A 23,012-nucleotide genomic window follows, 5' to 3' on the forward strand; every position below is an offset into this window, starting at 1 on the left:
AAAGGAGCCCGAGAAGTTTACAAGCTGGTGTCCCAGAAGAAATAATGGAAATCACAAATAGTAGCGCTCAATGATGAATACTGTCAACCCCAAATCCTGTATTTAATAAAGTGATCTTTCAAAAAAATTGTTTCAAAAGACAACATAAAGACTTCCCCAGATAAACAAAGGGTGAGAGAATTTGTTGCTAGCAGGCCCACCTTGCAGGAGAAACCAAAGGACATTCTTCAGACTGAAAAGAACAAGTCCCCGGCACCATATTCCAGGGATGTGCCCCCACAAGCTGCATGGAAGATTCGAAATCTGCCCAGCCCAGAGCCCCAGAGCCATCCATCAGGGAGCGACCAGCCTAGCCCTGGGCCCTGGAGATTTTGAGCTCTGCCCATCACAATACAAGGTCCCAGTGTCATAGTTCAGGGATGCATCTCAGCTAGCCCAGCAGGTCCCAGAGGTCTGAACTCTGCTCAGCCAGGAGCAAGGCCCTGGCACCACACATTGGGGGTACATCCTGCTTGCTCACAGAGGATCTGAGCTCTGCCCAGCCCAGCAGCCCAGTGCAATCCATCAGGGGAATGCCCAGCAACCCTCAAAAAAACCAAAGTGTTATTCAGGAAATTAAAAATTCCACTGAAAGCTGGCAAAACCACTTGAATTAAGCTAACAATAGACTATTAGACCTTCAAGATGGAATGGAAGCTTATGATCATGAAAGAAAAGATCTCAACAATAACAAGGAACCAAAAACAACAATTAAACAGCTGCAAGACAATGCGAAGAGAAACAATACAAGATTGATAGGTGTCAGTGAAAAAGCAGGGTCAACACAAATGACACAAGAAGACTATTTACAGAAATAATGCAGGAAATTTTCCAAACATGGGAAGAGAATCTGATACACAGATAATGAGGCATATAGAGCCCCAATCAGCCATAACCAAAATAAATCTTCATGCAGGCATCTAAGAATTAGGATACCAGACATTCAGCACAAGAACAAAATACTAAAAGCTGTCAGACAAAAGAAGCAGATCACTTATGAAGGAAAATCTATCAGAAGCAGACTTCTCAGCACAAAGCTTCAAGTCAAGAAGAGTTTGGAGTGAAGTACTTCAAGTCCTGAAAGAAAACAACTTCCAACCCAGCTTGACGTACCCTGCAAAACTATCTTTGTAAATTAATGGAGAAATAAGACACTTCCATGACAAAGAACAACAGAAGAAACTCATGACCACCAAACCAACACTTTCTAGAGTGAAAGACACTCTAGAAAGAGATAAAGATAACTACAATGCCAAGAACAGTGGCAGAAGGAAACCACTAAGCAGGGTAAACAAGCAGAAAACAGTAAAAAGCCAACAACAGAAAGATAACACACCATAAGTTAGTGCATATCAGTTACATCTATCAGTGTACGTGATCTCAACTCACCCATAGACTGAAAACAAGTAACCCTGGAAAATAATTTTAATGCATTCGTATACACAGAGAAAGCCACACTCTTAAGTAGGAAAGAGGGAAAGAGAGAGGCCAGTAAAAAAAAAATCATTATTTTTAAAACTTATAAGTGCATATTTTTCTCCTCATAAGTAAATGTATACAGTGCAATGTGGGACCTACAATGTAGAGAATTATATTTGTCAATGATACCACAAAGGAGGTGAATAAGGCCAAAGATTCATAGAGCTAAAGAAATGACTACAGTTGATAAAACAATAAGTATAATAAAGGAAGCAGTAAAGAAGGAATAAAACCCAAAACATGAGACATAAAAAACAGAAATTACAGTGACAGATGTAAACCTGACTGGCCATTAATAGCGCTAAACATGAATAACCAAATCCAGTTAAAAGAGATCATCAGACTTAGTAAAGAAAAAAAACACATGGGCTGGGATGCGGCTCAGTGGTAGAGTACCTTCTACACACACAGGCCTGAGGTTAATCCTCAGTGCTGCAAACGAGAAAAAGGAGACAGAGAAAGAGAAAAGAAAAATATGATCAGTTCTATGCTCTCATAGGAAACTCAATTTAGATTCAAAGAATGGAAAAACAACTCATGTAAGCAAAAACCACAAGAAAGCTACAGTCACTTTACTACTACCAGACTAAGTAGAAAAAGAAAAAAACTTACTAAACACAGACAGACATCTCATAGTGATAATATGGTCAAACAAATATGCCCTTAACAACAGAGTGCCAAAATACATGAAGCAAAAACTACAGGAAAGAAAGAAAGAACAAACCAAATACAATAGTCGAACATTTCATAATTCTGTTTTCAATGCTGGGTAGAGAAATTAAACTAAAACAACAAAGAAATAGAAGATTGAATGATACTTACACAGCCCCAACTCTTGCCTAGCAGGCTGTAGGCTGTAGAACATCACACTTAATAACAAAACACGCATCCTTCTCAGATGCACATAAAACATCTTCATATAACCCATCTGCCAGCGCATGAACCAAACCTAATAAAATTTAAAGGGCAGCAATGACAGTAAGCACATTCTCCAGCCATGGTCAAAAGAAATTAGAAATAAACATCAGGAAAAACGTGAAACTCACAAATAGGCGGAAATGAAACAACACACTCTTAAGTAGGAACATAAAAAAAGTGAATTAAAAATACTTTGAGATGAATCAAAATGAAGACATTCCACGCCAAAACTCATATGATCAGTCAAAGTTGTGATTCGAAGGAAATTTATGTCTGTTAAGTGCCTGCTTTAATAAAGAAGAAAAATCTGAAATCAATGGCCTACTCTTCCTCTCTAAGACACTAGAAAAAGGACAAACTAAATCTAGAGCAAGCAGAAGGAAAAGAATAATAAAGAGCACAGAAGAAGTTAATAAAATTTAAAACAATGGGAAACATGGGTGAAATAAAAATTTGTTCTTTGAAATTATTAACAATATTAATAAGTCTTTAACTAGATTAACGTAGAGAGACAGAGACAGAGATCTCAAATTATTAGACTCAGTTATTAAACAGAGGAAAATGCCATTGACCCCACGGAAAGTTTTTTAAAAGGATTATAAAGGAATACTAGGAACATACTAGGCATACCAAAATAGATAACTTAGGGAAACGGACAGATTTCTAGAAACATAAACTATCAAAAGTGACTCAAGAAGAAATAGACAATCTGAATACACATACCAAGGGAAGAGATTGGATTAGTAATTAAAAAGCTAACCACAAAGAAAAATAAACCCAAATATCTTTCCTACTGAATTTTTCCAAACATTTAAGGACTTAATAAAAATTCTGTACAAACTATTCTAAGCAATAGAAGAGAAAGAAACGGGGCTGGGGATTTAGCTCAGTGGCATAAGCGCCTGCCTTGCAAGCAGGTGGTCATGAGTTCGATCCCCAGTACCAGAAAAAAAAAAAAGGAGAGAAGGAAACACTTCTCAACTCAGTGTGTCAGACTATTTCTATGATACCAAAACCAACCAAAAAAATCACAAGACAAATATCTCTTACAAATGTAGATACCAAAATCCTCAAAAAAATTATAACACATCAAACTCAGCAATATCTAAAAAGAACTCTAGGCTCTAACCAAGTTTTTCTTCCAGGAGTGTGTGTGGCTCAACAGTTTAAATAATATAATACAGCGTATCAATAGACTTAAAAACTCATATGAACATCCCAACTGGTGCAGAAAAAGCACTCAACAAAGCCCGCTGAAAACACTCAATAAACTAAGAATTAAGAGAGCTTCCTCAATCTGCTCAGGGAGCTTCAGGAGAAACCCAGAGATGGCAAGAGAAATTCCTTCTAAAATCAGGAAAAATAAAGATGTCTGCCCTCAGCACTTCTACTCAGCGTTGTAATGGAGATTCTAACCAAGGCAATAGGAAAAAGTAAAATAAAAGGCATCATTAGAAAAAAAGAAATGAAACTATTTCTGTTTACAGATGACATAATCTTATGTACAGAAAATGTTAAGGAATTGATTGATGAATGACTAAACAAAAATGTGAAATATTTATACAATGGGATGTTATTTGGCCATAAAAAATGAATGAATCCCGGGGATTTAGCTCAGCAGCTTAAGCACCTGCCTGGCAAGCATGAGGCTGTGAGTTCAATCCCCGGTACCAAAAACAAAAAGAAATGAATATATTTCTGATATATATCAGAAATGAATATATTTCTGATATATGGTACAATTTGGATGATCATTATGCTAAAATGAAAGAAGCCAGTCCCAAAAGCCCACATACTATATGATCCCATTTCTGTGAAATGTCCAGAACAGGGAGCACAGGGCTTTCTTCAGAGGAGAGCCCCAATCCCAGCCTGCATCGCTGCCGTCTATCTTGGGCAAGTCACTCTGATCTTCAGGTTCATCTTCTATAACATGAGTCAGCTGTGCCTCATGACATTGTGACAAGGCTCACCTGAGGTAATGGAAGACAAAAAGGCTTTGGGGGATCATTAAACACCTTTCTCCACAGAGGCAGCCTCCCAAGCAAGGGGTGACTCCTCTGTCAAGCAAGGGGTGAAATCCAAAGTTCTGCCAAGAGGCCTGTTAGCTGGGTGAACCCATGCTGGGGGGCCTTCCTAGACAAAGCCATGCTTCTGTGCAGGTGGACACAGAGCGCAGGTGAGCTGAATGCCCTACCCAGCCAGCTGCACCAGCCATCAGCTGCCCCGGCCATCAGCAGGCACCTGACTCTCCTGGGGAAGTTCAGAGGCCAGGGTGCTTCCACTCTGTCTCTTCCGTCAGGACTTGGGGCGGAGGGTGGCAGTGGAAAGAGCCGACAGGCACACGGCAGTGAACGCCCATTTGGATACCCCAGGCTCCTCCTGCTGCCCAGATGCTTTCACCCAAACTCCTCCGGCCCCACCTCTGTGTCCTCACCATAAGCCAGGCTGGCTCGGGTACACTGCAGAAAGCAGGATAAACTTAGGCTGTTCTGCATGGTTGCAAGTTCAGAGGCTTTGAGGTTTCTGCATCTGTCTATGAAGCTCTAGAAACACCTCGATCTTTGGATAGCTCCATCTCTCTCCTTCCTGTTCCCTCAATGGATACTGCACCCCAGGCCGCCTGTTTCCCTTAAGTTCCCCCTAGACACCCTCTCTGGGGATGGAGGGTACTTCAATTTATTTCATCCTCCCATTTTGATTCCGCGAGACTTAGGGAAGCAGAAGAAGAAGGGTTTTGCTCGGAGCCTTCATGGGGACGCATGAGCAAGGGAGAGGCAGGTCATCTCCGTCTGCATCAGGGCCAAGAAGGGACCAGCAGAGGTCAGAGGCATCCATTCGTCCCCGCTGTGGCACCAGAAGACAACGAAGCGTCCCACCCAACCCTGCAGGCTGCCCTCTGCCTTGTTTTGGTCTCTGGATGCAGAGGGGAGATTCCCACCCCGTAGAGACTGGGGCTCCTCATGCTTGGGCTCACAGCTCACTCACCCGGCTCCAGATCTCCCACCAGCCAGCTCAGTCCCTGACACCCAGGACTCGCTCCTGGATGTTGAAGTGAGTCTTGAGGACAAGGCCACACTTGATTCAGCTCTGTCCTCCCAGACTAACACAGCACTCACTATTGTACTAGTGAACACCCCATGTCCCCCTGCCCCGGACGAGACCCCCCCCAGGTTGAACACCCAGAAGATCTTGCAAACCAGTGCTGAGTTTCAGACATCTGTTACATGGCACAGCCTGAAACTGAGGTTTTACCAGGTGAGAGTTCCCCCAACCACGCACAAAGGGGCAGAGTAAGAACTCTATCTCACTACCCTACACATAGACCAACTGGGTTGCCAGGGCTGCGGCCCCGCCCACCTGTGCACCATTACCATCAAAACACACTGCAGGAAGGGGGAAACCCAAAGCCCGGTGTCTGTGGTTTCACCTCGAGGGTACCACGTTTGACTGCAGGTGTCCAAGCAGAGAGTAATGCAACAGGTGTGTGTGAGGTCTCGCCCACCAGGTGTCCGCAGGACAAACCAGTCTTGAGCCTGCTGCAGGGAATGGTTTTGAACTCCCTCCGGGGATGGGGGAGGAGGACACGCAGGTGTAAAAGTCATGCAGATGAGAAATCCTCCACATGTGTCACTTAAAAGTTAACAGGTTTGATTCAAGCCCCCACCTCCACCCCACCCCCTGAAGGACTGGGAACAAAACTTTGTATGAAGGGGGATCCCTCGGGGGACCCCCTCCCACACCCAGCTGTGCCCTCCCCCTCCTTTCTCCTGAACAAAACCCCAGACTTCCTGAATCCAAGTTCCTGTGGCGGACTCAGGCTCTGGGGGACTTAGAAGAGAGATGGACAGGAGCAAAAGAAGATTTGCAGGGAGCTGCTAAGGGCACCCCAGAGCCCTAAAAGGAAGTAGAGGGATTATGAAAGCTGTGCCTCGTGCACAGAGGAGGGTTCACCACGAAACAAATAAACCAAGCCTCAGGCCCTTGACTTGCATTGATCCTTCAAGCCCCCCCAACTTAATTTTATATTCTTGTTCTAAGAAAGCCTCTAAGACTGTAAGAACCTTGGGCTCCACCAAATCTCAGTCTTCTTCAGCTTCCAAGGAGGCGCGTCTCTTCTGCAAGATAAGCTCCCATTTCTCCCCCAGCACAGTATCCAACACTGCCATCCGCCAGCCTCAGCCTACGAGTCCTGCCTGAGTATTTTCCCGTCTAGCCAAACCTGAGCAGAGCAAGAAGGTGCCTGCCCCCTGGCCTTGGCTTGGGGTGTTCTCCTGTGTGCCTTTCCCCTGACTTTTCAGCCTGGTTAACCACTCAGGCTTCAAGAGCCTCAGCAAATACTGTGAGGCATCTAGGAAGGCTGGTTAGAGAGAAAGCCAAGTGGATGTGAAACCAGCACCACGCTCTGAGGTTCCTTAAAGTCCTAGGCAGGACCAGCACTCCGCCCTAGGTTCTTTGCTGGGCTCTGTGTGTCCCTCCATCAGAGGGACCCCACTCAGATCTGCAGCTTCGGGGATGTAACTGCTACCCAGGCTGTGGACCCTCCAGGGTCCTGACAGTCTGCATCCCCAAAGCCTGCTAGGCCAGGCCTCCCCTCCTGGGTGCAGGGCAAATACAGGAAGCGCTGAAAGGCTCTAGTGCGGAGGGAAAGCCAGAGTGATTCAAAAGGTCAGAGCGTGGTACTGGTTTCCCACCTGCCTCTTTTTCTCTTGACACATCCCTGAGAAACCGTTCCCGGGGCCTGTGCGCCCTCTGGTGGCTGAAATGGCTCCTTCCCCCAAGAACTAGGCAACAGGCAGGACCGGGCATCCTTGAACCTGCTGTAGAGTTCCTAGACCCCTCCCAAGCTCACCACCCTCTCCAACATGTTCATGGGGGTCTTATTCACTTGGAAATATGTTACAAAGTATGTCATTTCTTGTCCCAGATGGGGCTATGAGGACTCATTCATGGTTCCAAACACCCCTCCCTAAGCCCTGTTCCCCAGTGATGGTGGTTCCCATACCTGCCTTCAGGATATTATAGAAGAAAAACAAAGACAATTTCCACTTCCTGTGTCTCTTGCATGACATTCATGCTGTGGCTTCCAAGACATTCTGGAGTCTCTAAGTAAGGCCCTCGAATCCCAGGGCCTCTAAGTACCTGGGCCTGTGTCAAGGAGGACGAGCTGTGGAGACTGGATCCTGCAGGGATCAGTGTAGCAAAGCCACGCCTCATTAAGGACCCATCGATGACTCTATTTCAATAGTCTTGCTCACTTTGTGTCATATATTACCGTCATCACGCCAGCCCACCACCTCCGGTTGGGCACAGGGCTTTGTGCTTTGTTAGAGCTGGACAATGCTGTATTCATGCTCGAAGGTCTTGCCCTTCACAGGACGTGCCTTCTGCAGGTGTCTCCCACTGTCCATGACACACGCCTAGTCATTTCCCTTCATCTCCCCTGGATTCTGAAGAAATTCGTGCTGAAACCCCCAGTCTAAACAATTCCTTCATCGCCTCCTTCCCACGCCATTTCATGACTGCCTACAAAATACCACTTAATAAGGTCCTCTTCTAGGAAGGCTTGCTTGGTCATTTATTTATTTAACACATAATGATGCGCTGCTGTTTTGCCACAGGCAAGGCACATAGACCCGAGAGCAGCAACCCAGACTTGGGGCGGGGGCTTGGAGTCAGGCTGCTCTTCCGGGATGGGCGTACTACTGGGGGTAAGCACAGTTCTGGGAGCACAGCCAGGAACCCAGATTTGGGGGTTGTGGCAACTACGCTGTGGCTGTGGTCCTGTCCTGTGGCTGCAGGGTGTTTAGCATCCAGGTGCAGGGCAGGCGTGGGTGAACGCTATCTGACCAGGTGCCGTGAACAGCAGGGCGGGGGTTTTGCAAAGGGAAGGCAGGTTGAAGGGTTCGCCTGGGGCTGGGTGGAGAAGGCTGACAGCAAAGCCAGGAAGAGGCTGATGGGAGGGACTGAAAGGTAACGAGCTACAGGTCTGCGGGGAGGAAGGGCAGGTGTACGGAAAGGGAGCAGAAAGCCAGTAGGCCGGAGAGTGTGACCAGGGACTGTGCACTAGACACTGAGCTTTACCGTGTCAAGAGGCAATATTTGTGAAATTAAGCACAAACAGCTTAAACATGAAAAATTACATTCACCTGCAGTTCATCCAAGCCTGTAATTTGATACCTGGAGCTGGGGACAAGGTAACACAGTCTGGAGACTATGGACCCTCAGTCCTATAGGTCAACTAATTAGGGCAGTTGATTGGTTGTCCTACCTAATTCAAGCAAGATTTGTCATTGTGAAAAAAAAACACCTCCCAAGTACCTATGGCTAGTCACCCTGCTGGCAGAGGGAGTCACCCTCCCAACACATGTTGAGGGCTTCTCACCTCGGGTCTGTGTCCCCCTCCCCGGTGATAAGTGATCCTCTGTCCCCTTTTCAGTGTCTGTCCCTCTTTCCACTGCAGCTTCCTTCTTCTCACTCCAAACTCAGGGTCAGTGTCCCCCCAAGGCCTGGATGGGGGGGATGAAACTATTGTTTCATCCAAAAACGGACCCAGGCAGCCACAGCATGGGCACCCAGAAAGTGACAGCGCTCAGGAGGGCGTTCAGGATGGGTGGCTTGGAGTAGGGATCAACTAGAGACATGCTTGTGAGAACATGAGAAAGCTCAGAACTTTTAGGAACTTGGGGCTAGGTGCGTCTCCCCTAAAGTAGGGGTAGCCCAGATGAGGAGCTGAGAGCCCAGTGCCTGGCCTAGTGTCACCGGGATGTACTCTGACTTTAGAGCTGGGTCGCCACCTGTGTCCTGCCTACAGGCCCGACTGTCCCGCGCTGGGCTCTTATGCAGACCTGGGTACCTGGGGAAAGGTGAGGCAGGAATTTCAGGGTCTCTCCCGCTGCCTGGCCCCAAAGAGAGCACAGCTCCTGAGGCACTGGTGAGAATGGTAGGGAAAGGGCTGGGGATTTAGCTCAGTGGTGTAAGCGCCTGCCTGGCAAGCACAAGGTCCTGAGTTTGATCCCTGGTACCTCAAAAAAAAACCAAAAAACAAACAAATAAAAGAACAGTAGGGAAGCAGAAGTGAGGTCAACAAAGGACAAAATGGGACGTTACAAACAGGACAGAACCAGCTGTGACTGGGCTGGGTGAGGCCTCTCCAGGCCGCGGTCTTATCTGGAGAGGGGCCTCCCTGTTCCTCCACGCTCGGGCTTGCCCAGGCTGGTATCTCTGGCACAGCCTCAGTTGAAATCACCAGGCACTTATCAGACCTACACGGTCCAATGCACAGATCTATAGGAACCTAGGTGGACAATTAAAAACCATCCACGACACTCTGGGAGGCTGAAGCAGGAGGGCCACACATTCAAGCCCAAATTGGACAACTTAGTGACTGAATGAGACCCTGTCTCAAAAAGAGGCGGAGGATGAAACTCAACGTGAGGGCCCTGAGTTCAATCTCCAGTACTGGGGCGGGAAGGCGGGGTGGATCCCATGACAGCTGGGTGCACCATGGAGCAGCTATAGCCAGGAAATGTGTCAGGCTTCTCATTCACCATAGATATCATCACATCGCACTGAACTGATGGAGAAGTGGGAAGACAAGACCAGGAGTGTAAAGAACACCGTTGCCTGTGCAGCCTGGGATGCACGAAGGTGGGTCTCCACTAGGCAGCCCGCAGGCCTGGTGGGCCCTGCCTCTGCCACTTACCAGGGCTCACCTCTCTCATCTGGAACAGCGAGCCGCCTTTTAAACCCTGCCCCGGAGTAGTTAAAGTCTAACTCACAGGAAAGGACACCTCCAGCTGCAGCACGCTGCCCAGATGGTGGCCACCAGTGCCCAGCAGAAGCCAGGGAATGGGGGCTCCAGTGCCAAGACAAGAAAACAGTGAGCCTCTGGGTGCCTTGGAAATCCCTCTGTCTCAGACGGCCCTCCAGTGTGATGCCTCTGTTCTTCCCTGACCTGGAAAAGATTCCCCAAGATTCCCCAAGCGCTCCCCCACTTAGCACCCTGATAATGCACTGCAATGCTGTTAGCAACTCCCAGATGTAGACACGAGTTGAGGCTCTCAGCACTGCAGGAGAGACTTACAGTTAGGAAATGCACCCCGGGCAGCAGGACCCGCTGGGGCCCTACAATCAACTTCAGCTCCCTCTTTGGTAGAAAGTAAATGCTGACTAACGCTAAGCACCTACAGGCAAAGAAGAATCTGATTAGCATCTTATCTCCTGGCCCTGAGCTTGGGCATCTGCTGGGAGCCAGTGGAGGCTCTGCAGGCCTGGTGGATAAACCTGTAGACCCACCTATGGGGAACAAAGAGAGCTGGGGTGCAGGGCTGGGTGGGGCACTAGGAGGCAGCCAGCTCTGTCTGAGCCCAGACCTCCAGTCAGCAACCCAATTCCCACACTCTAGAACTCTCTCAGACCACATCCACTAGCACGCTTTTTGTCCCAAGATGGCCCCCGTCCCTGGTGGTCTATGCAGTCTCCACCCAGAGCCCAGACAAGCTGCCTCTCCCTGGTCAGCAGAGTCAATGCAGGAGATGGAGCCTTTCTCTACCAGCAAGAGCCCCGGCCCCATTTCCACGCTCTGGGTGTATACACCCTCTCCTAACTCCTGTTCAGCCCTCTCACAAGCAACCTTTGGTGCTAATGAAAGAGCTGGATGATACCAAAATAAGATCTCTTGGCCAGAAGGTGTGAGTCAGGACTCTGCTGCTTGTCGGCTTGCTTCAGCCAGTGCCGTAGCCAGTTTGCTTCACATCCGTGGAAAGCACTCAAGTAAAAACTCAGACATGATGTCTTGTCCCCCTGGGGGACTGTCCTTGGCTACTTTCTCTTCCAGGCTTAGTGTCCTGCATGCCTCTGGGTCTCTGGGGGAAGGAAGACAGGGAAGGAGCTGCCCTTGGCCACCCGGAACCGCTTCGCAGAGCCGGACTTTAGTGGGGGATGGTTCTCTCTGAATCCCTAGCTCTTCCCTTCCCTTCGATTCCTCTCATCGCAGTCAGCTCTAGCACCCCTGGCGGACTGGGTCCAGTCTGGCCTCCCACCTCCTTCAGCCCGCCCTGAAGGCAGATACCCATCCTGTCCCGTCTCATTTTCCTTTATGGACCTAGAAGCAAGAAACAGAGAGAGTGCCCCCGACCTGCTCCTCCGGCCCTGGGTTCTCCCACCGCAGTGGCCTTCAGCACTGTGCACGGGAGACCCCAGGCCGTTGGGGCTGCCCAGACCACAACTTCTGCCAAGTCCCCTGCTCCAACACCTGCTCCCAGCCCTGCTTGTCCACACATGGGACTTGTTGCACCAGCCTCTCAAAAACAGGCACATGCCCCCCACGGTGGCGATGACGGAGTGGCACAGATAAGCCAAGGCTCAAAGCTCAGCGCTCCCTTCGACCCTGCCTCTTGCAAGAAGGTGCTGGCGTCAGAGAGACCTTGCTTCCAACCCAGCTCTGGACTCACCTTCCTGCCTGTAGAACCCAGGGAAGCATGCCCACTTCACAAGACCATTAAAGACTGGATAACCTCTGCTCAAAAAGCATTTGGTATGTGCCCAACCCAGCAGTGGCATTTTTGCTGTGTTATAGGAACAGACTGTGTCTTTTCAATAGTAAACTTTTCCAGAGATTGACAAGTCCCCACGTCAGGTTGTCTTTTTCTTGGCATCAGTGTTTCAGGGAAGCCGAGTGAGTAACGGGGTTACCAGGGGAACAGCGACCAGATAGAAAGAGATGGGAGGGGGAGGAGAATGTTTCCTGAGCTGGGGGGAAGCCCCGACCTTAGCACCCCAGGTTGGCACACCAGGTTTGATATGCCCCTGTTCCCCACGCCTCCTGACCTGGGCTGCTGGACACTGACTCACTGGGATCTATGAAGTCCAATTTCCTTTGCACCCGGGGCCTCCTTTTGCTGACATTTGCTGTGTCTAGATGTGTAAAAGTGTAAGAGACTCCTGAGCCTCTGTATCAACTCCCACTATGAGGTGACTCCACTCCACCAGCTGTCTGTGCCCAGGGGGTTCCCGCTGTTGCAGGGGGTTCCCTGGCAGTTGATGTGCAAATAACAATGCCACTCGGTGTACACGGCCCACCCACCCACAGCCTCAGTCCCAGTGTATCACAACTCAGTCTTCTGCTCCTCAGAATTGGAAGGGGCTTGAACTCCCACCAAATGGACTTCCAAATTTATTCCACCCAAAAAGAAAAGCAGGTCAAGAGAGGCACCCCAGAGCAGACACATTAATTCAGGCCTCCTGGACACTCCCAGGGCCCCTCCCTACCCCACTACACGCCAGTCTAGCGGCAGTAGATCCCTCTCTGGCCCAAGCAAGGTGACAAACACCAGCTGACTACATCCCACAGCCCAGCTGGATGGTCAGCAGTGGACACAGGTCATTCACTCAGGCTGCGTTCTTTTGATTTGCAATTGGGAGCCACATTGATGAACAGGAAAGAAGGACACGGGCCTCATCCATCCAAGCTGACCTCTTCCAGCTCCGCCTCCACATTCCTACACCTCAGCCTGTGGCTCTGCCTCTTTGTGTATGCTTCTTCATCCACTTGCAGCCACTTTTGTTTTGTTTTGTTTTGTGTGTGTATACGCATGCTTTGCCCATCTCCCTCCCTTTCTGATTCCTCTGTGTCTTAATTCCATTCTTCTTTATGGTTCTTCCGGCTGGTCACTCTTTACACATGTTTCTCCTCTCCCTTCTGTCCTCTTCCTCCTTCTCTGTCTTTCTCTCCCATCTCCATCTGCATATTTTTATTTCCTCTAATTTTGAAGCATTTTGCCTATCCGTATCACTCCTTCTCTTCCTAAAGAAAACTTTTGAATGAAGAATAAAATCATCACCAAGCTTGCACTGATTTTATAACCTTGTCCCTGTATGCATAGATCCCCAAATCCTCCCAGAGGGTCCAGTTGCTGCCTCCAGCTGTCAACCTCAGAGTCACCACTGATATTAAATGCTGCATCCTCCACGCCAAGCCCCAGGTATGCTCTCAGTCCAGAACATCCTGCGGTGAATCAGGCCAGGCCAGCAGGGACACTTGTGTTCTAAACCCCTTGTGCTTGGTGAAGAGCCTGTCCGGCCCCCTTCGGCAGCCCCACAGCTCCCAGGCTCCACCCTGCCCCACCTCTGTCCCTCTGCCTCTCACTGGCTTATCTGGGCTCTGATGACTGACAGCAAGGACATTCCCCAACCAATCGGTCCCAGTGGCTTTGGCCTGGAGCATGGAAGATAAATAGTCTGCTCCTATTCAAGATGGCTCAGAAGAGAAGGCAGACAGAGGGGCCCCATACTTAGGGTGTTTCCCAGAAATGCAGGAAGAGGTCAGAGTGTGATCGTGGAGACACAGCACTAGTGCCTAGCTGGAATCAGGAGATCTAGACAGAGATGGAGTTACTGCTCCTTTACTCCTGCAATTTCCTTCAAGAGCTGCCATCACCAATGCCCAGGCCCTGCCCTGAAAACCCACTGACCCTTAGAGGCTGAGGAAGCAGGCAGGGTTCCTCCTGGCATCTCTGGCCCAAAGCCACTCCTCCTTCTGTTTGCCATCTTGGTAAATAAAATGGTACCACAATTTGCCCTGCCATTCAGAAGACAAAAAATCACCGTGGATCGTCCTCCCTTGTTTGCCAAATCTAGTTAGTCCCCAAGTCCAGCTCAAGTGCAAACTTCTGTCCGCTGTCTTGGTTCCTTAACCCGCTGGACTCATCTTCTCTCACCTAAACTTCTGCACTGGCCCCTGCAACTCTCTACTCGGTGTCTCTTGCTCCACATGGTGCCAGGTGCTCTTTCAAAGCAAACAAAAGAGAAATGAGCATGTCTCCTCCTGCTTACACAACTCCTACAAGCTCCTCAGTGCCTGCAGCGGAGGGCCCCAGATTTCTTTAATCCCTGCCAATTGAAAAAAACCCTAATGTACATCTCCAATATATATGCATTTTTAAATTATGTTCACATGCATTTTCATTAGCCAATATCTGAAGGCACAGTAAAACTTTATGCAAGTACAGGATTACTGATGTCAAAAGATGTGACTCTATAATTATTTTGGTAATACAGAATTTTTTGGCCAACTTCTATTGCTACAAGTTTTAATTCAAGATGCACGGATAATGAAGAACCCATCTGGGGTGGGGAGCAGCCTCGGCCTGGCCATTTCTTGTTCTTTGATCATTGCTGGGCTACTGACCTTCCCTTGATCCCAGGATCTTGTCAGGAATTTTGCTAAGCGCATTATCTATTGTTTGAGGATTAAACCACTTAAATCTAGATAAGATCACAAATAAGTCCACCTGGCCGACCAGGAAACTCTGTCACAATATGCTGAAAGTGACCCAAACAGCAAAGACCCCTCTGGCCCTGTGTCATGGAACTGTCATGACTTCCCTTTCTCAGATCTTGCTTGCAATAGGTGAGCCTCAGACACCAGCATGTGCCCACGCCCCAAGGCCAACTCTCACGTTAAACACTGAAGAGCTGAAATCTTTTCTTGGTCTTTGGTTAAGAAATAACATAAGTAGAAGTTGTAGTATTTTTCTCCTATCCCAAGGCATCATCCTGCATAATCCCTGAATTCGAAACCCATAGTAGTTTGGAGCTTTCTGGTCTACATGAAAGGTCCATGTGCAAATTCTTTGGATGTGTCCAAGTCTTTCAAGGAAGTCCACTTTTGTGAGAGACTCTTTATCAGGGCCACACATTATTCATCTTCCCAATTTTAGCACAGTGTCAGTAAGTATTTCCGAAATTAGGTGCTGTTTCCCCAAACACACAGCTTCCCACCTGGGCTGGAAATGCTGCCCCTTCTCTGTTCCCCCAGTAGCCCACCTGACAAAGTCCTATTCATCCTCCTGAGCTCAGTTCCAGTGTTGCCTCGTGGGCCACGGATTTAGCTCAGTGGCCTAAGTGCCTGCCTGGCAAGCACAAGGTCTTGAGTTCGATCCCCGGTACCCAATGTGGCCTCCTTGGCCAGCTGCCCTGAACTTTCTGCCTCTGTTTGCCCTTGTCTTATCGATTAACAGTGGTGTCACCACGTCTGTGTCAAGCCGCCTCCCCACCCTGCTGGGGAGTCCATGGGCAGGGAAGGCATCCTCATCTCCGTGTCCTCAGTGGCCAGCACTCTGTGGGTGCCAGGCACAGGCTTCCTTGAGAGACTCAGTGAGACTCTCCCAGATACCAGGATGAGGTTGAGGGACGTCTGGGCCTGAAGACTTCAGGTTCAAGAACTTTGATTCCTGCCTTGGACCCACTGTTCTGCAGGCATGCTAGATGATGGGCAGGGAGAGGATGAGGAAGAAAGCACAGGGTACGAAGGGTGCCCAGGGGAGCTCTGTGTGTCAGACCTCACACAGGCACCTTGCTGAGGGCCTTTGAGGTAGGAGGTGAAGTCTCTTCGGAAAAATACAGCCCCTGGGTGAGGGGTGGGGAATGGGCTTCTGCCATCTGCCAGCACTTTGTCTTCTTCCCTGGCAACTCTACCAACCACAAGTGGCATCCAGGAGCCAGCAGCCTCTCCCCAGGCATCACTCACGGCCAAAAGCACTCAGTCTGTCAGGGACACAAGCATTATCAGTAAATTATCACTCTCGGGATGTGCCAGGGCCTGAGCACAGACTATCTGAAAGCATTCTCTCTCCTAAAGAGCTCAACCTCGAGGACTCATTTGTTCATGGCCCACCACCAAGTCCATCACCCATACAGAAACCTGAGTCACCGCCATTCGTGCCACACCAATGTGTCTGCATTCCAGCAGCCTAGCATTCTCCACCAAGCCGAGGCTCTGGTCTGCCTGCCAAGCACAGGTTATGTGTTGTCTCCGTTCCCTCAGTGCCCCCATCTGTAAAATGGGAACATCAAGAACTCGTTTGCAAGGGCAGCATTAGACATGTCACACACGGAAAGTGGCTCAGGTCACAACCGAATGGAATGAGATTAAACAATATTTCCCTTCTTCTCTGTGGGCCATGCCTTAACTTATACCTTCTCCATCTTTCCCCTGAGCAACTGCCTCTTACCCAGTCTTACGTTCCTGAATTATCTTCCTCTCTGGCAGGGGTTTTGTCTTAAATGTAAGCAGCCAACATTTAAGCACCTTTTGTGTGCCAGGCACCGGGCTGCTGTGCAGATCAGAAGATGAAGGTTTCTCCCAGGGGGACAAGCACAGAGCTCCACAAACACATGAGACTGGTGTGGCCACATGGCTGTTGTGGTGTGAACGTGTCCCCCACTTAGGTAGATGTTCCCCACATTAAGTACATGCTGAACAGGATAAAACTTTGTTGGGAGGTGTGGCCTAGTGAGGTAACTAGGCCACAAGGTCAGGGAGAATGAACTAATGCCATTGTTGCTGGGAATGAGGGCTCCTTCTAAGAGGATCTTCGCATACAAAGAAGGTTCTACTACCACTGCCCTTTCACTGTGGAATGAGGTAGCTAAAAGGCTCTCTCAGATACTTGCCAGCCCTTCGGTCTTGTTCCTCCAGAAGCCGGTTCATTTCTGTTCATTATAATGACCAGTCTCAAACCTTCACATACAGCAGCTCGAAAGGGACTTGGTCACTGCACAGGGACTTGAACTGAACCCATGTTCTTTCCAATTCACACTTCCGTTTCCACTCATCACCCACCTGCCCCACACACACCTCCACCCTCTTCAGCACAGGACAAGAAGCAGAGAGACCCAGAACTAAAAGACTGTCTGGGGACAGTAACGGAAACAGCAAACAGGCAGGGTTTATGACCCGCGTGTTCAAACGTCCAGTGAAATGGATCTGGCAAGATTGGGCTCAGGGCTGCTTCCCTGTGCTCCGACTTTGCCTGTAGGTGGCAGACTGAGCCAGAGCAGATCCTCCTCTAAGAGGTGTCTGCCCAAAAGCAGAAAACGCAGCATCTTCCTGCTATGAAATCCCACAGCCCCAAGCCCATGCCCAGCTTCTTCAGGAAATGCTGATCAAGCCTGCATTTGAAAACCACGAGCTGGATTCAGAATAACCCTTTGTCCACAGCCGGGGGCCACCGGTCCCCAGTGGATGGGCTCGAGCCATGTGGTCTCTTCCCTTCCTCACACTCATGCACACAGGCACAGTGGTGATTCAGCTGAGGCGGCTGGAGACATACTAAATAAAGACCGCAGGCAAATAAGACTAGACAAGAGGCTCTGCTACAGTAAGTATAATCTAGGCCAAGGACTGAAAGCCTTGTCAGCACAGACCACGGGCCACTAGAATTTGGTTGTTCTGTGTGTACGCGTGTTGAAAAAGAAATACACATGACAAAACCAGGAAACAAGGGCACTGCATTCAGGGGCACTGCATTCATTTCTGAGAGGTAGGAGAGCAACATACCACAACTGGAGAGTTTAAAACAACAGAAATACATTGTCCCATAGTTCTGGAGGTCAGAAATCTGACACCAAGGCATCCGCAGGGTGGATCAGTCTTAATTCATGTTGGGTTGCTGTTATAGAAAGCCTGAAACTGGGTATGTCAGTCCGCTTTCCATCACTGTGACAAAATGCCTGAGATAACCAATTTAAAAGATTTGTTTTGGTTCATGGGTTCAGAGGTCGCACTTCACAGTTGATTGACCCCTCTGCTTTGTGATTTTGGCAAGGCAGCACCTCGTGGCAGAAGAGAATGATGGCGTAAAACTGCTGCTTCATGGTGGCCAGGAAGCAAAGAAAGGGAAAGAGGAGGGGCTGGGGCCCCACGATCCCCTTCCAGGGCACACTTCCCCATGACCTGGAACACCTCCCGTTAGGCCCCACTTCGTAAAGGTTCCAGCATCTTCCACAGCCACAGACTGCACAGTAAGGTTCATTCATATCTCTTAGGGAGGATGCTTGTCCAAACCACAGCAGTGGGTGTTCTTTACAAAGGAAGGAAATGTCTCAAGTCCAAGAGCGTGGCGCCACATGGCAGAAAGGCAAGCAAATGTCCAGGACAGACAGTGAGAGGACAGAGGTCAGCCCCACCCACATGCTTTGTTTAAGGGTTCACTCCCATAATATTTAACCATTCCTGCAATATCAGTATCAGCACATTGGAGCCTCGCAGCAGGATTGCACTGCGGATCAGTCTCCTGTCGCATGAACTTTGGGAGGAAGGAGGTTTCCTGGCCTCTGTCAGCTTCTGGCAGCCACAGCTCTCCCTGGTATTTGCCGGCATCACTGCACCCGCTGCCTCTGTCTCTACCTGGCTGTCTTCCTCGTGCATGTCTACATCTTCTTCTCTCGGGTGTGTCTCAAGTCTCTGCACCCCTCCTCCTTTTCTTATAGGGAAACCATCTGTACCAGATGAAGGGTTCATCCTACCCCAGTTGGACCTAATCTTAACTAATAATACAGTAGCTTTAGTGCCCCGCTTCCAAATAAGACTGCGTTCTGAGTTCTGCATAGACATGAATTGGTAGGCTGCACTATACAACCCAGAGCATGCACCTACACCATAGCAGAAGGACATAGGCTAAACTGCCGATCAAGGGCAGAATGCAGTCCTGCATGAAGGGGCTCTGGCCCGGGCCAGTTTCAGGTGGATGACTAGACAGCCATGACAGCCTGAACAGGGCTCTCAGCTTCTCTGGGCCTCAGTTCTCTCATGGATTATACAGGGTTGGTTTGGAAGTCAAATGAGGAAAAGTGGTTTCTGAAATGCATGTCTACTTTCTTTCTGAAATGAACATGTCTACTGAAATGCACAGTGCAGAGACCCACAAGGTGTTCCTTCACCAGCAGGAGCACTTTCTTCCTCTGCATCACCTGATGTAATAAATCCTTCTGTCTTTTGTCCACCGCAACACTGCAAGAGTATATTCCTGAGTGGTACCTCTCACCAAAGATTTGTTAGCTTCTTGGATAAGACTAGAAGTTGCCTTAATCTTATCCAATATTACCAAAGCACCCTGCAGAAAGGCAAAGCTCAATTATTTTATGGTTCAGGACTTCCCAAAGGCAGCCAAAAATGGCAGGGTTGGGGGGAACCTGGGGTGCTGTCTTCTCAGGCCGCAGTCCGAAACACCCTACCCTGGTCAGCACCCAGTCAGCCTCAGAAATGAAACCACAGACTGATCCCCAGAGAGATGCAAAAGCAAACTGCCCAGTGGGGTTCAAGGCTGGACCTCTATGCCTAACGAGCCACACACACAACTGAACCAAACAGCCCCGAGCAGGCCTGAGAACCCAAAGGGCAGCAGCCTACTCTCCTGAGGGTGTAGCCCCACCCAGAGTAGGGGTGGGCCACATCTGGACCTTCTCCGTGCTCCCAAGTCACGGGCCTGAGTGAAGCTAGCTCCTTACCTGACAATGCACGGGCATTCGGCCAAGGCCCAGAACAGCACTCCCCTCTCTCTACCCCAGTGAGGCTACCGCATATTGCACAACCCGGCACCAGGGCAGGAAGTGTAGCTATTAACCGAGCAGGTAACCGCAGTCAAAGGAAGAGGGTCCTGCCCCGCCAGAGTTGGCAGAGGGATTTACACTTTAAATAGAAGCATGAGCTTGATGAAGCAGAGAATTAATGATGGGTACAGAATATAGTAGTACTACATAATAATTCTTGACAATAATTCTTTTAACCTTTAAGTGAAATAACAATCATTTTTACTTTACCAATTGTGAGTGTCTGGGTATTGTGCTTTATATCTAGATGTCCCCCCACAGCCCTATAGGCTCAGAGGTAGGGCTGGGGGGAGGAATCGGATCATGGGGGTGTGATGCTTATCAGTTTATAGCTAAATGTGGAGGAAGTGGGTCCTTCGCTGAGGGTGACCTGAGTCTCTCCCTCCCTCATCTCTTGATCACTCTCTGCCTCCTGCCGCCTGCCATGAGCTGGTTCTCCTCTGTCAGGCCCCTGAGTTGTGCCACCCTGCCTTGGAGCCAGCTGACTATGGACTGAAACCTCTACCGATTGTGAGCCAAAATAAATGGTTCCTGCTTAGAGCTGTGGGTGTCAGGTATTTGTCTCAGTGACAACAAGTATAACTAAGACTCTGCGTGTGTGTGTGTGTGTGTGTGTGTGTGTGTGTGTGTGTGTGTGTGACTTCTGTAAGTTCTTTAGGTATTACAGATGAGGAAAATGAGACACAGAATAATGTGCCCAAAGTGAGACAGCTAGCAGGTGACAGAGCAGTGATACTCTACGTTTAAGATGCATATGAGGGTTATTCCACATATATGTTGCTTATTATTGGATCATGAGAAAATGAATGTAATATAGCAAGTTTATACTGTTTACTTTCTAGCCATGTTCTTTTTTTAAAAAATGACCAAAGTGCTATTTGTTTATCATCTCAAATCTGCAGCACAGTCGTGATTAAAGTAGGCTCTCACAGTGACATTGCCTTTGCGATGGAGTTGCTAGGGGTAAAATTAATAATATTCTGGACAGACAAATTAAAAAGAAAGAGGCTGAGGCTGGAGCTGGAGCTCAGTGTGGTAGAGTGCACACCCAGCATGCATGGAACCCTGGGTTCAAGGCCTACCACCACCATCAGAGACACGGAGAGAGAGAGACTGCACTCAGAAATTAGCTGAAATTTGTTCCTTACCTAAATTGGGGGAAGAGAGTTAATAAAAAGCTTCTCACCTGTTGGGAGCCGCGTCTGTGATAGTTCGCCTTACTTGGCGGACGTGCGGCCTGTAGTAAAGAGTGAAGCCTGAGGTAGATTACCCCTCCCATCGAATATGTTAGTTTCCTGCTTACCGCGTAAACAACCCGCTCAACAATATAGTCTGCCTAGCAACTGATGATGTTAGCCAATCAGCTTGCCTTGCTTACTTTAACATGATTGGACACTGTATCCGTATATATACCGGTGCCACCCCTGGGAGGAAGTAGAAGCCAGGTAGAAGCCCGGAAGTAGAAGCCCAGAAGGAGCCGCAGAGAGCGGACCGATAGAGGCTTCGGGGCAGACTGAAGCACAAGAGGAGCCGCGGAGAGCGGACCAAAGGAGGCTTCAGCTGGGAGAACCCAGGGCAGGCTGTACGGAGAAGAAGAATAAAAAGAAAAGGTTGTCCACTACCAGACTGTGTCGTGTGTCCTTCCGCCGGCCAGGAGCGGACATCGACATTTGGAGGCCCGCCCGGGGACTGATCACCCCCGAGACGTGACAGTGGACAACGCTCCAGTACAGAGCTGCGAGACAGGTGAGTTGGGGATAAGCCTGGGCTCTGGGTGGCGCGCACCTACAGGGCTTTTAGACTCCCCTCAGGCTCACGCGTAAGTGGCGGATTTTTGGGCCTCACGCGGTGAGTAACATATTAAAAAATGGGAAACATGCTAGGTAGCGGCACTAAGAGCGAGGGTGGTTGTGGAGAAAGCTCTCAAGAGCTTACAAAAGTATGCAGGGTATCTGAGCAGGCCCAGTCAGGGAGCTCCCGAGAGGTGTCTGTCAAGGGGAACAAGGATGCTAAGGAGAAGGACGGGGCTCTAGCCTCGGAGTTGTCTGACTCCGAGGACGAGGGAAAGTTGAATGGCAGGGAGGCCAAAGAGACTAGCTGTCAGGAGCCTAAGTCGCTCCATAAGGAGTCGGGTCTGCGGAAGAGTAGAGAGCTCCTGAGCGCTCCCCGGCGCGAGAGGGAGGCGAAGCCTTCCGCCCCACCTTGGGGGCCGTTTCCGGAGGCGATCCCTCGCCACGAGGCGGCCGCCTGGGAGCCCCCCCCCCTTTCGTCAGAACAGGAAGTGATGCACGGGCCCCCATTCTCCGCCCAATCACGGCCGCCGTTTTATGCTCCGCCGCCGGCGGATCGGTATTTTCACAGGTGGCTTTGGCAGGGGAGACGCTTGTTTCATGAGGTACATCCACCACCTGGGATGGATAGTGACCCCTATGGGATATTTCCTGTACAAGTGGCTATAGGCCAGGGACGCAATGTACGGGAGCCTTTTGAGATAAAGCAGATTAGAGAACTTAAAAATGCAGTTACAACCTTTGGGCCGACTGCGCCTTACACCATTGCCATGCTGGAGAATCTGTCTTCTGGGCCCCTCACCCCCGCGGACTGGATTCAGCTAGCAAAGGCGTGTCTGCCCTCGGGTGGTTACCTGGATTGGCGAGCCTGGTATGCAGAGTCCTCTGCAGAGCAGGCTGAGAGAAACGCCAATCGGGGAGACCGGGGGTGGAACAAGAGAATGCTTGTGGGAGAGGGTCGGCGCGCTGATGGTCAGACTCGGTTCCCCGGCGCTCTCTGGCGGGGAGGAGATAGAGAGCCATCCGCTCCGCCCTGGAGCTCTTTTCTAAAAGCGGCTCCCCGCCGAGAGGCCGCCACAGGAAACCCTCCCTTCCCTCAGCCGGCACAGGAAGTGACGCCCCGTTTCACTCTGTCGCGACCGCAGTCTTATGACGTCGCGCCGCTGGGCAGACGGTATTTTCATGGGCGGCTACTCTGCCGAGCAGGCTGAGAAAAACGCCGGTCGAGGAAAAAGGGGCTGGGGATTTAGCTCAGCGGCTTAAGCGCCTGCCTTGCAAGTGTGCAGTTGTTAGTTCGATCCCTGGTACCAATAAAAAAAAAAAAAAAAAAAAAAAAAAAAAAAAAACGAAAAAGATAAAAATAAAAAATAAAAAACAAAAAGGGGGAGTAAA

At 49.4% G+C, this 23,012-nt stretch overlaps 1 long non-coding RNA gene across 1 annotated transcript in view; it reads right to left on the reverse strand.

The window, feature by feature from the left end:
* The window catches only part of LOC134477528 (uncharacterized), a 30,591-nt gene extending 25,021 nt beyond the window's left edge, over nucleotides 1-5,570 (reverse strand). The window contains exon 1 of the long non-coding RNA XR_010049552.1: nucleotides 5,425-5,570. This is a non-coding gene — a long non-coding RNA (uncharacterized LOC134477528). The remainder of the gene's footprint in view (nucleotides 1-5,424) is intronic.
* Nucleotides 5,571-23,012: the final 17,442 nt, after the last annotated feature.

Source organism: Cavia porcellus, unplaced genomic scaffold (genome assembly GCF_034190915.1).
Source record: "Cavia porcellus strain 051 isolate PalLab524CR breed Dunkin Hartley unplaced genomic scaffold, mCavPor4.1 scaffold_9, whole genome shotgun sequence".
Classification (NCBI taxonomy): domain Eukaryota; kingdom Metazoa; phylum Chordata; class Mammalia; order Rodentia; family Caviidae; genus Cavia; species Cavia porcellus.